Consider the following 17,615-nt stretch of genomic DNA (forward strand, 5'->3'; position numbering starts at 1 on the left):
TTCAGACACTAGCTGACAAACAACAGCTGTCACACTTGCTCCAGTGTCTCTCCGAGCCTGCACCTTATGGCCATTTATGGTCACCAGCTGCATGTTTTTCTTAGTGTTAGTGGGAAGGTGGGTCCTTATGGCCATCTCACTGTCTCCTAATGAGACCAGGGTCAATTCTGCTGGCTCCCAACCCTCCTAGGGAACTCAACTCCTCCCCCAATGCTACACTTGTCAACCCAATGGGCTGTGCACAAGTGGGTGCAGTGGTGTTTTTGGCACACTTAGGACCCCTATGAAGTGACCCACCTGATCACAAGCATAACCCTTGCGGAGACCCTTCTCTGCAGACTTACCCACAGAGACCCATAGTTTCTTAGCAGCAGGGAGGCAGGGAACCTTTCCCTTGGGAATTACTTTGGGGCACACTTTGGAACTCCGTCTATTTACCCTTGTCCCCCCCACTCTTCTGTGAGGGACTCTACCTACCTTTGGAGGAGTCTCCCACATACCCTTTGTGGACCCTGGTACTGACCCAGCGGTCCCCCTCCACAGCAAGCTTCCTGGGGTCATCAGCTTACTGTCAATCAAATGCTGGCATAGCTCTGGAAAACAACTAGCAGACAAGTGCGACCATGCCATCAAATCATAGGGCCCAGGCAAATAATTTACCTGGCTTACCTTCAGCCAAATATCCAGTGCTCTGCAGAAATTAGAAACATCTCCACCCAAGTGTTTGATTCATGCTTCTTACAGGCGCTAAACTTCTGCCTGTACAGTTCTGAGAATAAGCCATATCTCCTAATTAAGGCTTCCTTCATAGGATCATAACACATTTTCTCCTAATCTGATAAGGCTAGCAAAGTATCCCTCCCTTCTGTCATGAAGCGGCTCCACAACACCACTTCCCAATCTCTCTCAGGGATTCTGTGAGACCTCATTGCTACCTCACCCTGAATCACTGACCAATGTCATCATTCTTCACATAATCCTTGATGACTTTCATGGGGATGTACACTCTCCCTTCTCCAGGCACTGATGACAAGCTGCCACCATTGGAACTGGACTCCACACTTTTGGCTCCTATGTCCATCTCCCTCAGCCCTCTCACATGCTCTATGAGCATCCTCTTTTGTTCTAGAACCAATTTCTGCCTTTCCAACTCCAACTAATTATTCTCCTTTCCCAACCTGAGCTTTGTGAGCTCCAACATATGCACTCTACTTCTCTCTCTGTGCTCCAGCTCCTCTGGTGACAGACCCCTTGAAGGCACGCTGCTGCCCTCCCTGGAAGCCACCCCCCCCTGCCAGGCCCAGCAGCCCATCTTGCTGCCCATCCAAATTCTATGCCTCTACCAATGGATACTCCTCCTGCCAACAGGCATTTCTGGATTCCAACCAGGCCCTCTGCACCTTTGGTATTTCTCCTTTCTGGTGAGGCCTCTTACAGAGATTTTAAATTTCTTGCAGATGGTTTTTAGTTGAGATAAAGTGTTGGTTTCCACCCTATCCTCCTCAAATTCAATATAAGTAGATGCAACTGATGCTGGCTTGGTCATGATGAGAACATTGGCAGTTCTCAAGTTGCAGAAAATTCAAAAAGGAAAATTTCACCAATAGTATGTGGTTGTGTAATGGTCTGCACTATACTAGAAGTGTACACCAATTACTGTATGTAAGGTACATACCCAAGTCCGGATCCTCAGCGCTGACAACCAATGTTAGAAATGGGCCTCTCTAGTTGGCAATGGTTTGCACATATGTCGAAATAGGGACTTTTCTTCCTAGGCAGAGTAAGGGAAATACACTTATAAAATAACCCCTGCTAACCCCCTTTGTAGCTTGGCAATAGCAGACAGGATTATTTCAGAGGCAGTGTAAGGAGCATTTGTGCATGCATACAGTAACACAGTAAACACACTGCAAGTGGACACCACATAAGTTTAGAAAAATAGCAAATCTTCATCTAAACCAAGCAAGACCAAAAACTACAAAAATCCAACATACAACACTGGAAAATAGGTACTTTGCAGGATAACCTTTATATTACAGAAATATCTCTAAAGCACAGTTCTTCTGAGTCGGTAGGCCGTTCCTGAGCTACAGCGATGCTGAAAACAACAGAGTCTAACAATTCCAGCTGACCACATTAGTACGAGTCACCTGGACCCGTACTTTTTATTTCATGGTGGCTAATCCTGCTGGTACGAGTCAGTCGGGGCAACAGTTGCGGTTGCGCTGTGAAGTGAAGCTGTGCAGCGCCAGGTGCCATCATGGCGCAGTGCAGGCAGTGACTCAGTGACAGTCGTCCAATGGCGTGGGTGGGACCAGTTCTGCGATGCGGAGAGAGGCGGTGCTCGATGCAGTGCTGGCAGGCCATGGTGCAGGCGACGGAGCCGGTCGATGTTCGGGTGGTCAGTGACAGTGTCAGTGAGGTCCGGGCAGCAGAGTGAAGTGAGGCAGTGCAGCATGCGCTGCCCACATGATGCAGTGCAAGCAGCGGCTCAGATACGGTCGTCCAGTGGCCTCAGTGAGACCAGGGTTGCGATGTGAAGTGTGACGGTGCCTTCTGCGGTACCTTCAGGACATGCTACCAGTGATGGACTCAGTGATGGAGTCGGCGGCTCTTCTCCTCTGTGGCGACTGAAATCCTTGGATCCAGAGACGGTGCCCCGAGGGATGGTGAAGGCCTTGCTGTTCCTGGGACTTCTTGAACAGGGTGCAAGCTGTACCTCAAGCCCTTAGAGATACTTTTCAAGCAAAATACGCATTACACACGCAGTTCCTCTACTTAGTAGAAACAACTACTGCAGGCCAGCCCCAGACAGCACACAGCAAAGGGGCAGTAGTTCTTCTTCAGCTTTTCCCAGCTCTTCTCCTTGGCAGAGGTTCTTCTTGAATTCCAGAAGTAATCTAAAAGTTTGGAGTCTGGGCCCCACTTTTTATTGCCCATTTCTCTTTGTTCTCTGTTGTCAGAGAAGCTCTTTGCTCATCCAAAACCAGTTCTGTCCTCTCTGTTGCAGCTGCCCGGAAGGAGGTGGAGACAGCATTGTGGAAGGCAGAGCAGGCCCATTCAGTTTAAATGAAATCTCCTCCCCCTACTCTAAATGCAGCCCAGCCCTGGCTCACCCTGGAAATGAAGGACACACCTCACCCCCCCCAAGTGGCTGTCTGAACAGAATGCACATCCCAGCCCCTATCACTCCACAGCCAGACAGTCATTACACAAATCTAGCAGAGGCACACTGGATGGTTAAGCGAGAAAATCCCTAGTTTCTAAAAGTGTTATTTTCAAACCTAACATATAAAAACATCCATACTAAAAGATGCATCTTTATACTCTGAGTTCAGGCATATCAAAGTCCACTTTCTCATCTTGTTCCCATGGGCAGTTAAAGTAAAACTCCCCATGCTATCCTATGGGACAGATAGCCTCTCAATAGTGAAATATCAAGTTGGCATTATTTCACTATCAGGATATGTCACACACATCAGGGCATGTCCTACCTTTCACATACACTGAACCCTACCCAAAGGGGTACCTTGGGCCTACCTTAGGGGTGATTCACATGTAAGAAAATGGAAGGTTAGGGCCTGACAATTAGGTGCACTTGCCAGGTCGACATGGCGGTACTGAACCACACACAGACACTGCAATGGCAGATCTTAGAACTGTCTGCAAGGCTGCTTTTGTGGGTGGCTCAATCAGTGCTGCAAGCCCACTAGCAGCATCTGATTTACTGGCCCTGATCACACTGAATGCACAGTAGTAGGGTCTGAGTAGTAAATCACATACGCCAATTATGAACCACTAATCCATGACACCAATTTACAGAGGTAACACTTGCACTTTGGCACTGAACAGCAGTGGCAAAGTGACCAAAGCACCTAGACAAGCAAAAACAAAGTCCAACGCACAGTAAAAATAGAGGAGGCAAGAGAAAAAATACAAGGTAAACCCACGACAAGGATGACAGGTCTAACATGTGTCCCCTCCTGCCCGGGAGAACTTCCCACCCTCCTGGGAGTTTTCTTCAATAAGGCAGTCAGACCGCGAAGCTCTGGAAAACCATGTCTTTTCCTCTCTGAATGACTGTACCAGAATCGGCATTCAGGAGAGCTTTAAATACCTGGCTTTTCAACCCTACCTAAGTTTCTTGTGCCTCTGTGTGATTCAGCTGCCTCAGCGCCCGGACACCTCCTTGGGAGGTAGCCGCATGCACTATAAATTTCTAAAATAAATAAATAAATAAGATGGGAAAATCTGAAGCCAAGAATATGACAACAGTGAAAAAAGAAGTTACAATGCGGCTCTGACAAAGTATAATCGTCTTATAATTAAAGAAAAAACTGCACAAAATTCTGCTTAACAGCTATTTCAGGTAGTATCGAATCTAACAGGGCCAGTGGTGAATTCCACTAAGGAGGCGTCTCAATCACCCTGTGATTCCTTAGCCAGTTATTTTCAAGACAAGTTGGGCCAAATTTATTCAAATTTTCCACTCCTACGGGGGGCTGAAATCGATTGGCTGATAACAGCAGGACCACAACACCCCCAGCTTCATGGAATTTAGGCCAGTGTCGGTGGAACAGGTCATTGATCTGGTCAACACGTTAAATCAGGCTCCCCGTCTTACCCATGCCCCCGTTAGTCCCAAAAATGATTGCCGACTTGAGATGCGCTAATCTAGCGAGAAGATGTAACTATGTTTTGCTCAACCACCCACCCTTCCATATGGAAAAAGGCCATCATATAGCCATTGTTAAACAAAAAACAATCATGTCCCGGGAGCGACCAAAAATTATAGGCCAAACGCGCGTCAACCTTATTCATCAAAAATCCTTGAAAAAATGATGAACATCCAGATGGTGCAGTTTATTGAAGAGAATAAGCTGTTAGATGACACATCATTTGGCTTTAGGAAAGGCCACGGCATGGAGACTGCACTCATCAAAGCATTAGATGACATTAGAATGGTGCTTAATAGTGGAGGTGACGCAGTATTGGTGCTTCTAGATTTATCAGCAGCTTTTGACACAGTTGATCATGCTACTTTGATCAACCGTGTCTCAGCCATAGGCATTGGATGAAAGGCAGAATCTCTTTTGTCTTCCTTCCTTTCTAATGGGACCCAGTCAGTCAGTATCGGTGATTTCTACTCATCAGTTTGTTTTCTCCCTTGTGGAGTTCCGCAAGGATCATCACAAAGTCCGACTTTGTTCAATATATATGTGACAGACTTAGCATGAGTAATCAAATCCTTTGGGATGGGTCTCACATCTTATGCTGACGACACACACAACTGGTGCCTGCGGTGCACAAAGATGGAGAGGCAGTTGCGACTAGCTTTCATAATGGCATGTTGGCCATTAGCTCATGGATGGCACATAACTGCCTTACATTAAACTCAGATAAGACAGAGGTAATGGTCTTTGGTAACCTTGCCCCAGGATGGTCTGCGACCTGGTGGCCCACTGAGTTGGGATTACTCCCCACCCCTGTTAAGAAGGCCAAAAACAAAGGTATTATATTTGATGAGAGCCTATCTTTTAAACATCACATCAATGCAGTGGTCTCCTCATCCTTTTATGTCTTAAGGATGATAAAGAAATTGCTACCTTTCATCCCAATTAGTACTGGAAAATACTCATCAGTGCCCTGGTTATGTCAAAGGTCGACTACTTCAATGGCCTTTTAACCAATGCACAAAATAAAGTTCTGAGCAGGCTGCAACTGGAACAGAATGCAGCCACCAGGATACTGTCAGTTACTCCAAAGTTTAAGTCAATTTCTAATGTGGTGAGACAGCTCCACTGACTGCCATAAAGTAGAACTAAATTTTAAAGCGCTATGTATTGCCTACAAGGCAGTTCACGATATAGTACCAGATTACATGAAAAAAGCTTTTCTGGCAAATGCGCCCAACAGAGCACTGCGCTCAGCCTATGCCAACCTTCTGATTGTCCCCAGAACCAAGGAAGTCAACTGGGGTGATGGAAGATTTATAGTGGCCATGACTAAACTATGGAATTCGCTCCCCCTACGAATTAAGACCAGTCCCACCTTGTTATCATTCAGAAAACAAGTAAAAACTTGGCTCTTTGAGCAATAAGTGGCCAGCCCTCCACTAATCCTTACAGTCAATAGCACCAAGACACCCTTGGGTATATGTGCACTCTAGAAATTGTTAACACAACATAACATAACAGACCATCAGCATTGGCGTGCTCTGTACCAGGGCGGTGTTCCATTGTAAAGTCCATCCCTTGTAGGCAAATGGACCACCTCAACAACTTTGGGTTCTCACCCCTCATCTGCATCAACCATCTGAGGGGCCTGTGGTCGGTCTGAACCCAGAAGTGAGTCCCAAACAAGTAGGGTCTCAGCTTCTTCAGCGCCAGACCACAGCAAAAGCCTCATGCCCAATCTCACTCTCTGTTCCCGGGGAAGTAACCTCCTACTAATGAAGGCTAACGGTTTTTCTAGGCCCTCCTCATTTAGTTGTGAGAGCACAGCTCCCACATCATGTTCTGAACCATCTGTATGAACCACGAATTCCTGTGAGAAGTTGGATGCCTTGAGCACGTATCCATGAACATAGCAGTCTTCATGGCATCAAAGTCTTTCTGACAGGCTTCAGTCCAGTTCACCTTCCTGGACTGCTTCCTGGTATTCAGCTCAGTCAAAGGGGCAACAATGGTGCCATATCCCATGACAAGCCTTCCTTAATACCCGGTGAGATCTAAAAAGGCTCTCACCTGTGCCTGGGTCGTGAGGGATTCCCAAGCCAGAATGGTATCAATCTTCAGTTGTAGGGGTGCCACTTGGCTGCTCCCTACTTGGTGTCCCAAGTACACCACTGATCCCTGCCTGATCTGGCACTTGCTGGCCTTGATCATGAGGCTTGCCCTTTGAAGAGCCGGCAACACTTCCCAGAGGTGAAGCAGGTGTTCCTCACAAGTGGCACTGAACACTGCGATGTCATCCAGGTAGATGGCACTGAAATCCTCAGGCCCGGCCAAAAGTGAATTTCTAAGGATGTAAAATGTTTTATTTCCTAACTTTAACACTGTGTAACCTTTGTTGTTTCAGTGATTTTTTATGTTTTTTTTATTGTAGAGTAATATTTAATTATTATATGTAATCCAACCTCAGCCATGCGCGGCCTTTGCCAGTGCAGGACAGGGGGTTGGATTAACAAAGACAGTTAACCTGGGTGGGTGCAACCAGCCCCTCTCTGTGAAACACTTTTGACCCCAGGGAACCCATCCGGGTTGGCTGCCACCTTTTTTTTTAAGGGTAAAGGCTGCATAGTACCCCTCCCTTGGCCAATTTTGGGCCCAGCGACCCCATCCCCTTAAATTATGGGAGATGGGAGCATGAAGGTCCAGCAAAGTAAGAGCAGACAGAGATTTCCCTCCCTGCACTAATGCGGGTGTGAAAACTGCAATGTCCTTTGGCAGGCACCCTGGCACATAGCAAGAGCCCAACTCTGGAGGGATGGGGTCCCCAGGGCCATTAATGGCTTCACAGGGCCTCCTCCCTTTTGATGGTACAGCTGGGCTCTGGAGGATTAGGCTTGGCGAGTCGAAAGCTGCGAGGGTGCGGCCCATGTGGCCCCTTCCACCTAATTGTGTTTGGCTGGGCCCCGGGTGATGGAAGTTCCTTGGCCCGACATTGGCCTGGATAGAGAAGGGGCCACATGGGTACCCCCATTATAATTATTAATTGGCCTCGGGACCTGTCCCACCCAGGGGGCATATGCAAAACACGAGTGGGAGCTCGCACTTGATTTTCTTTAAATGTTACCATACACTCTTTGATTTATGGTGATTTCTCTGTTAAATTACAAGTAAAAATATGTTTGACCCCCAGTGGGGTCCCTGTGGGACACCACGCCCAGGCTTAGGAGTTCCAGATATTCCTACTCTGCCCCCTTTTGATTTTTTGGCATTTTTTTGGTACTCAGACTCAGTCCAGTGTCTCAAGATAGCTGCCAACAGTTCCTGGTTGAAATGTTGGCAGCCAATTAGTTCTCACCATGAGATGTGTCAGATCCACAGAGGATCCGTGTCCTTAGATATATATATTCCTTTTTCCTTTAATGAAGCCAAACTACTGAGTGCATTTACGCCATATTACAAAAAGGTCTCTTTCTGAACCAAGATCTAGCTTTCTGCCAAATTTGACGAAATTACGTCCAGCAGTTCGGGCTATAGTCATGGAAAAAGCGTTTTGAGACCCCTTCCTTTTTCTTGGCCTCCACCTGACAAATCACACTTAAACTTTCCAGCCAGCAGCTGATGTGAATGGCGAAATAGTTTTGTAAATTTCATGAAGATTCAACAAACTGCACCAAATTTATCAGCAAAACAAAAACTGCTTTGTCGATGGAAACTATGTCCTAACTATAAGTACCTACTGCCGACCACCAGTAAGTAAAATATACTTTTATGTGTGTGTATATGTAAATCGCTAAGGCACATATATAGATTAACACATACCTAAATATTCTTGCCTTTACTATATTTTTGTAGTTTGATATGTTGACAACAATATTTTTAGAAACAATTACAAATATTCGTACAGTAGTATAATGCAATTATGACTGAAATTACGTATCAGAGATGTTAAATAGAGGAATAAGCTATTACTTTAATTGGGAATTTTAGGTATGGTCCATTCTGCCTGACTAGCTATTAATAACTGCACTACTGCATAACTAATAATTATGAAAATATTTTTTGCTTTGCACTTGGTGTCCGCTATAATACTTGTATGGTCAAATTTTGTATATATGTGTAAGTACTTGTTTAGGTTTGGTTTGTGTGCTGTTAATTCCTCTTTTTAACATTTCTGAGACGTCATTTGGTACTTAATTACATTAAACTACTATAAGAAATTTTTTATTGCTTCATTTGAGATCCATGGTAGCATAAAATCACACAGGTTAACATATGTTTGAGTGTTGCTCCTACGTCTAAATCTGTACAGTATTTTTAGAGCACGATATTTAGAAGTATATATTCTGGTCTACCATTTTTTTTTCGGGTGGGAGTTTTACTTGTGATTGAGGTCTGAAAGATTAAAGCTTTTTTTCAAATTGTGCCAATTTACCATATTTTTTCGACTATGCTTCATCGAGCGTGAAATATTATGCGCCACGTCTTTACTGAGCAGCGTAAAGGGACTAGCAGATAAGGACAGAAAATCATTAATTACACACATCTCACCTTCTGCAGCCACAGATCTTAGGGCCTGTGGCTAGAGGCACACACACTGTGATCCGCACAGAAATGCTGCACCTACTTTACACTACTCGCACATGTTTTGAGCACATGATAGGGGCAGGGCCACCAAGTAACCTGCTCAGGTCCTATCTGGTGATAACATTAAAGCATTACTGCAAACAATACATGCAAAGTTCCTTTTCTAAGAGCCTCTAAAAACCAAGCACTGTGCTTTGCTCCCAGGAGCAGATGCTCAGGGCTTTGGAAGTCCCACCACAACAGCTGCAAGAATGTAAAATTGCATCTGGGCTTGTAATGCCGCATCATTACTTACTGACAGTGAAACAGATGGATGTTTCCTGTTTATTTTGCGCACTGAGCTTTGTGTTTTAAGCAGCAAGCTTGTCAGGTTCTTAATCAACCAGCCTTACTTAACAGCCCGAAAGTATAACATTGTCTTGAATGTTCAGAACTATTGTAGTGGGAGGTAAAGTGACCTAAAGTTACTATGGCTTGGAAATTGACAGATATTGAGACGTGTTTACAAAATCGGATCACAAATACGTCTGCTTAGGAAACTAGTATGTATTTTGATACGTGAATATCTGATTTTAAAGACAGTTATAATGACACGTTCGTGTTAATTATCTCTTAGTTCCAGCTGTATTATATTAAGGTTAGCACTATCACAATTGTTTATGTGTTCAAAAAAATCCTTGCACCCATTTACTCGTGAAATATAGCGCTTTGCACGTGGGCTATGCACTCCCGTGAGAAAGGCAAAGTAGATGCCGAAGGGATAGACTGTGGAAGGCTGCAGACCCCTTCAGCCATGTATGGTGATCCCCCCTTTGGAAAGCAAAGTGACATCAGCCATGCCCACACAAAGAGTACACGTGACCAGCTCACTTAAGGGCAATCCTTTTCCATTATAGAATCCGAAACGTACCTTTCACAGTCTTTGTAGCCTGAAAGTGAATCATTTCCACCAAACAGGCAGCCGTCGCAGTCATTAAACATAACAAAATCATGTTTGACCCTTCAACTTGCACGAAGGGGGTGTAAATATGTGACATTTCACTCGGAAATCCTGATTTATAGCTAAGCAGTAGCACACGGAACGAGCACAGACCTCGTTGGAGTAAGTAGAATTTAAGACTCTTTTTAGGATTAACGGTGAATAAGAACAGCCTCGTCAATTTGCCCCCGTTTCTCATCACAGTCCATTCATTATGACGTGTATAATGCAATGTCAAGGCTTTGATTGACACCTCTTGGCACTAGTCAATACGTTGTACAATACTCATGGCATTGGTGGACGAACTTGTCCTAAAACACAGTTCATAGATACAAGTGGCTCTTAGATGACGATCAAATCAATGACATAGAAAACTGATTGAACAAGCCTCTGTTTCACAACCAAGATATATCACACCCACATTAGCCAAGTTTTACCAAAACGAAAACAAATTAAATGTATCAGGAGGTCCAAACCAACAAATCTAGGGACAAAAAGGCACACTCTATTTATAGCCTTTCGACAACCGTCCTCAAGGAGCGATGGTATTGGAACTATGGCCAAGAGGGGAGACGTCTCAACTATTTGTGATGCACATGTGCAGGCTGAGAGTAAGTCACATAACAACATATTAGGAAAAAAAAGACAGTGGAAACAAAAATACCTTAGCGACAAAGGTAAAGCATAACAAACATATCCACAAAACAGCAAATCATTTTTAGGGCTCCACAAATCTTCAATTTGGGCACAATAGCAGTGTACAGAATAGTAACTTTAGAAAATTTGAGGCAGGCACAGAGGACCTTATTTAGAGTTTGTCGAAACATGGCACAAGTTGTGTATGCTGTATTTAGAGTCCCATTAATTATAATGCACCTGTAATATGGCAGATGGATTTTACTATATTTTTGACCGAGTCCCCGCTGCAAAATCAAAATGAGGCCCATAGTCCTCCCATGCCAGAAGAAACGTTACCTTACCAGGAGGAGCTGTAACATAACATCAGTTAATCATACTCTATGAGAAAGCAGCATCAAATGAAGCCTACTGAAAGGGCAGAACAAAAACGCAAGGAATATATATATATTTTTATGTTTTATATAATTTTTATTTGAAAAGAAACCTCTGCTCCACTCCAGGAAAAGAGCACGCACACTAGGGCCATATAGGTTAAGGCCTTTTAATTACATAAAGCCTCCTCTGACCCAGCAAAGAGAGACGCATTTCAGCTGACGCAGCAGCCTTCCTCAGTCTAATGAGCACCATTTTTGTTACGGCCTATATTCATTAAAATGATCATGGACATAGAAGAGTTCATGACAACTAAAGTTACTTAATCCTGTAAAATAGTGGACAAATACGTAAACACATTAGATTATTCTAAAATATGTTCAGAGTGGATATTCCATTTCATCAACAATAAAAAGCACCTAATGCATCCAACTGTTGTCTATTACTGCATATTGCAAAAACGAACCACTGTAGCACATAGAATTCTTTGCACTTGAGCACTAAAACTGAAAAAAGCATGTCTGCTGTTGTGATCCAGAAAATCAATGTAGGCCAATTATAAAAACTATCACGCTAGTCACACAGTTAAATATATATGTATATATTAATCACGCTGCAAACACACAAGACATTCATGAGAGACATACCACATTATAATACTGATTCTCTGCATAGGGGAGCCCCATGGGTGGGAAGATGTTCGTGAAGTCACGTTTGGGTCATAAATAAAAATGATGATATAACGGGATGGTATATACTCTCGGGGATTCGACATACATCATTTTATCAAAGGTACTGACTATTGGCGTTCCGCAAGTTAAACACAGAATGTGAAAATCAGAGTGTGCGTGAAATGGCTACTGCAAATACACGTTGCGAACATCAGTAACAGTTCAAAAACGAAGTCCTGATAGAACGGCCGGGACTACTGCTCCCATAATGCCTCAGTATTGTTCCATGCAAACACTTCGAGGCACCACCTGTGCGCAGACACCGGTGACCGTAACAAATTGGCAATACGGGCCCCGCTTGAAATGGACTCCTTGCTGCGGCGTCCTGTAACAGATATGCAAAGTCCAAAAAGAAAGTCTCCCATTTGCCAACCATATCTTTCACCACTGCACTCGAGGCTGGACTCCCTGGGGGATCCGAATCATAGCAAGCACAAGAACAGTCTCCACCTATAGCAGCCATAGATATCGTGTGACCAGATGCGGGGTCAAGGGAAACTTCAGGAAACAACTCAAAACCTGGCTGTTCGAGTAGTAGCAATCCCCCCCCCCCCCCCTTCCCCCATTCAGCGCCTTGAGACCCCTGCAGGTGAGTAGCGCGCTTTACAAATCTTGTTGATTGATTGATTGAAGGGAGGCCAAAATACAAAAATTAATACGACCTATAGTCTATATATATATATTCATGTATATGGTCTAGTGTAACGTCTTCCATTAAAAACAATACTTTGTATTTAAAATTCAGGTGGAATTATAAGAACCAATATGAAGGAATGTGGAGAGAAGGCAACATAAAAAAAAAACTTTAAATGCATTAAAATCAAAAGGACCTGTATTCTTCAAACACTTAGTTTGGCGGCCTGCCATAAGAAGGGTTAAGCTGCATATAGAGCTAGCCCCAGGAAGAATACAGGCTGAATCAGAAGTGAGGAACATACAAGGTTATCAATCAATTAATCAATCAGGGATTTATAGAGCGCACTATATATAGAGGTTAATTGTTACCTTCTGGAACAAGAAGTCAAAGAGGATCAGCATGCATTAACCCCTTCACCGCAGGGCTAATTCCTCCGCGGAGCGGGGGGAGGGGGACCCGCGCGGGGCCGCGGTGCTCGTGACGAGCTGAGCTTGTCATGACTCCGCCCACACAATGGAACGCCCCACACAGGAGGGAAATTAGCCCTTTGTGGGCGTTCCACGGCCGTTATGACGAGCTCAGCTCGTCATGAGCACAGCTCCACTGTGCCTCATGACAAGCTCGTCATGAGCCTCGAAGAAGTTAAAATGCATTACGAAGCAAACAGGCATGCAATCAAGTCAGGTAGCATACATGACTAATGTAGATCTCTGCAACGTGAGGAGACTGTTAAAATTGAGCGCAATCCTACTGGGTGAGCGAAGAACACAGCACTTTATTGGGAGTCCCTGGAGGTGCGCGGCATGTATAAATCACCAGAGCAGGTCCCACACCGCGGGAGACCTCTCTGCAATGCAAGAAGACTGTTAAAATTGAGCTGAGCCCTGCCGGGTGAGCAAAGAACACATCATTTTATCAGGAGTCCCTGGAGGTGGGCGGCACGTATAAATCACTAAAGCAGGTCCTGCAGCGCGAGACGCGCGCAGGACGTGCCCAGGCTCAGTCCGGGCAAAGACCGGGCCAAGCCGGCAGGGGCTGGGCCATGGCTCTTTGCCGCACTGTGCACTGTGGTAGGCCTGATGATTCTGCCCAAGTAGACTCTCCTGATTTATTTTACAAAAGAACGCTAGTCTACTAACTTGGTGGGCCAGTAATCTTGTATAGTCTTGTTGTCTCTTTTTACTTTTTTATTCTCTATTGAACATTGAGCCTATCCTGTGGTGTAGCATTTAGATGGGGAAAAGAAAAACTTTGAGTGGCCCTAAAAAGTCCCACGAGGAGGAAGGTGGCGTCAGTCCCTTTTAAATTACCTTACTGGGGCAATGGGGGCGATAGAGCAACAGATTACTTCGGTGGAGGAGGTCATTAACACAGAAAGATCTGGCTCGGTCTTAGGTCCGTCCACAGGTAATGAGGAATCTGGAACTCTCGTCCTTACAAGGGCCAGTATTAAATCTCCGAGGAGTGGTGTAATTATTAATAGTAGTGCCCTGAATCTCTCAGATCACATTTCAGTTCGTGACTTAGATAGCGATTCTTAGTCCTCAACTAAACATTTAAGAAATACAATTAATACCCTCCCCAGGTGCCCAGAGGCTGCAGTAACTGAGAACAGACCAAACCCATGTATAACGCATAGAAAAACGGCAATTAAGGACAAGCCTCTGTCGGTCCTGAGGCAAGGACCTAGATCTAAGCCCCCCAGCGATTTGGCGCTACTAAACAGCAAGTTTGATTCACTAGATCTCTAGTTGAGAGACATTTTAACTAATTATCTAGTAGAGTGTGAGCAATAGAAGAGCTTTTAATGAAACTCCCCAATTTTTGGCAGCCTTCTAATCTTGAAGCGTATAATTCAGCGTATTGCAAATTAATCATACTGATGGTAGCGCCAATATTCTGTCACAGAGTGGGGTGACTACTTCTAGTAACCAACCAACAGTATCGGGGCGAAACTGGGGAAAGGATCGCATAAATCCATCCACTATTCCTTCCTTACCTCCTGTGGATCATGTTGCTGGTTTTTATAAGATTATGCCAACTATTGTAGTTAAGGACTCCCTACAACCCCTAGAGTCAAGAATCAACAGCCCTAGGACAGGCCATCAATCCTTAAACTCATCAAGGAACCTCTAATTCCTCTAGTCCTTCTACATTAGCCCCCATCTATAATCATTTAATCGACCCGTCCACCATAGTCCTGGATCTACCCCCAGCTGTGACTCCGTACACGGTAATTTTAGCTAATGTCCCCGTTCTATCAGCAGGGGTAGTAGAATCCTGGGAGTCACTCAGAAACAAATCATTATCTTGGTTGGGTTCTAAAATTGGGTCTTTAGATAGCCTCTTTTCAAATTTTAAAATGGTCAGACGTGTCAGTTGGTTAGGGAAATGCCAGAAGTCATTACCAGGGGACTGCATGATTCTGACCTTCAAATCCCCACAACTGGTACATTACATTATTGCTAGGGCAGGTACCCACTCCATTTCAAATCGTGAGATTACTGTGATCCCCCAAGGGTTTTTCTATCAACTGCCTCACCTCAATTGTTTAAATCCTCATAACGGGGCACACCCACTGAATCCTTCTCCTATGTACAATGTCCCAGTTCATAACTATTTTGACCTCTTCTCTCGGCTAGATCAGGTAGATTGACGCTCTATCACCCCCTTAAATAAGGATGTGTTAAGTGGGAGAGCCTTAATAAACTTAGTCACTCTTGTACCAGGAGTTTGGGAGAAAAGCCTTGTTAAAGCTTCTGTTTGCGCCCCATTAGCACTATATCCTAGCCCAATGGGTTACCAGGGGTACAGTAATTATTTTCCAATGGAGACTGTAGGATTTGAGATTAGGAGCAACATTCTGACTTCGGTTGCCTCCTCTGTACATATTCTAGCTGATAGCTTAATTATCCCCCCTGCGGTCTCCATTGGTTCTCCCCTTGGAAATAGTACACAGGTTGCAAATGGAATTAAGAAGGATATCTCCTGTTATTTCATATTTAGAACATTGCAGGCCTAAAGGCGAAGACTGTGAACCCATTGTGGTCAGAGTTTGTCACAGGTTTTGAAGTATTTTGTCCGAAGAGACCTGGTTAATAGACCCCACCCACAATAATGGCTTCAAAATATTTCATACACCTGCGGTAGCATCAACCCATGGGAGAGCTATAGGGGGTTTTGTATCTATGTTTCAAATCGCTTAGATTTCAGGATTATTGCAACTCTGGTGGTCAATCGCTATGTCCAATTACTGGTGGCTGATGTGGATAAAACAACTGGCATTGTATTAGTTAATTTTTACAACAATGCACCACGTGAAGACCTAGCTGGTATATTGAGGGTAATAACTTCCCACATTAACAAGTTACAGTCAGCTACCTCAAAGGACTTGCTCATCATTTGGGGGGGAGATTTTAACATCACCTTATGTCAACAGGAGGATAATGGGGTTTGTGGTTTTGAGGATGATAAAGACCCAAGCTTTCCCCATTTTGACCATTCCTCCCAGGGTGATTTGACAAGCGAAATATTGTTTACAGAGGAGTTGGGATTTGCATATAACTTAAGCAGTTCATATATCCCTTTCAGTTTGACTTTTAATGGTCGAGGGACATTTTTCATAATTGATTTTATTTTAATCTCAGCAAGACACGCCTCCAGATTAGTGGATTTTCAAACCCATGATATCTCTCTTAGTGATCATTTTGCCCAGAGCATAAGTGTTAAGGTTGACCGTAAGTTGGTCAGCAGAAAGGTTCCTACCACCCTTCCCGCAGCGGACATCACCCTGGTCAGACAAAATGGCTATGCCTTGCGCTGGAAAAAACTTGACCCAGAATTATTTATGAGCAAAGTTATTACAAACTGCAGCAATGCTATCAATCAGTGTCTAGGTGTTGGGAACCCCCAGAAAGATATTGTGGGGGGTTTCTCTGAAATTGCAGAGTTTGTCAGCAACGCCCTCCATATAAAATCAAGTAATAAACTCCTGCAAAAGAAGGAATGGTTTAACTTCTGTTGCTCGAAAGCTCACACCATTCTCAAAATTGCTCTCCACAGAGCTGTCAAAAATCAGCAATAAAAAAATAAAGAAGCTAGAAGTGAGTATCACCGCGCACTTAAATTCATGAAAAAACTCTTAAAGGATGCTGCATGGAAATCCTTGCGAGAAGCGTCAGAACTGTGAGATTCCTCAGTATTCTGGAACGCAGTTAATGCCCCCTTTTTAGTAGACCCTGAGAGGGCAACAATAGAGATAGCAATAATGAGGGGTGAATGGGTTGAGCACTTTTCCAAGCTTTACAATAAACCTGGCCCAGAACCAATTAGTAGCGAACTGGTAGGGGACAGGGAAGGACCTCAGTTCATAATTCCTCATTTGCATCTCCAATTTGAACTAAGTAAAATAATGGAGGCGATCACATTGAGTAATGGGGGTAAGGCCCCTGAGCCAGATGGTATACCCATGGACCTTTTTAAACATAATATTGAGTTCTGGGGACCCATTTTAACTCAGGTAATTAATGCATGCAGTTAGCTCGGTTTCCTTTCCTCCCAACCTGGAGTGAATCAATCTTGGACCCCATTTTTAAAAAAGGGGATAGGCATAACCCCGAATGTTACAGGCCAATTTAGTTATTGGACTGAATAGTCAAAGTAATTGGGAGAGTTCTTTTAGTCCAACTATAGGACTGGGCAGATGACCATTTAATAATTAGCGATATCTAATGCGGCTTTCGCAAGGGTCTCTGAACTTTAGATCAGTGTTTAAATTTGGACCTAATAATTGGCAAATACACCAAGGCTAAAAGGGGTAACCTTTATCTGGCTTTCATGGACCTAACTGCGGCCTTCGACTGCATTATCCACCATAAACTCTTGCTGACTTTGGAGAGCATGGGAGTGGACATCTCTCTTATCTCATTTATGAGACAATTTTATAGTAGGGCCAGGGCCAGGGTTCGCTACGGGGCAGGGGGTGAGTGCACTAATTCCTT

Source organism: Lissotriton vulgaris, chromosome 4_1 (assembly GCF_964263255.1).
Source record: "Lissotriton vulgaris chromosome 4_1, aLisVul1.2, whole genome shotgun sequence".
NCBI lineage: Eukaryota > Metazoa > Chordata > Amphibia > Caudata > Salamandridae > Lissotriton > Lissotriton vulgaris.